Below are 472 nucleotides of genomic sequence, written 5' to 3' on the forward strand. Positions count from 1 at the left end.
ATTATTGATATCCAATAATAAAACGTGTTGTCGTTCGTGACAAGGTCCAGACAGCGGGACGGGAGGTAACTGGATTGTCGTTCGTTACAAGTCCAACACGGACGGATGGTACTGGGGTTGTCGTTCGTTGACAAGGTCGGACAGCGGGACGGGAGGTAACTGGGGTGGTGTTAACCACAGCATTGAGTGGATGTGGAACAACATGAGCGTATCAGTCCCTGCTGGAGAGGAAGGGGTGGAAAGAAAATGTGTGCATGCATGTGTGAGCGAAAGAGAGAGAGAAAGCCAAAGGTAGGGGGTAGGTAAGTGTGTCCCAGCTGAAACGGAGGAGAGGAGAAGAAAGAGTTATCTGTCCGTCCGTGAGTATGTCAGTAAGGGGACAAGGAGTGATGAGTGTGCATCCCATTAAGACATTCATATTAATGGGGGTAAAACCATGCTAATTTAAACATCATGATGCTGCTGGGTTTGT

The sequence above is a fragment of the Salvelinus sp. IW2-2015 genome, linkage group LG4q.1:29 (assembly GCF_002910315.2).
Source record: "Salvelinus sp. IW2-2015 linkage group LG4q.1:29, ASM291031v2, whole genome shotgun sequence".
Lineage (NCBI taxonomy): Eukaryota > Metazoa > Chordata > Actinopteri > Salmoniformes > Salmonidae > Salvelinus > Salvelinus sp. IW2-2015.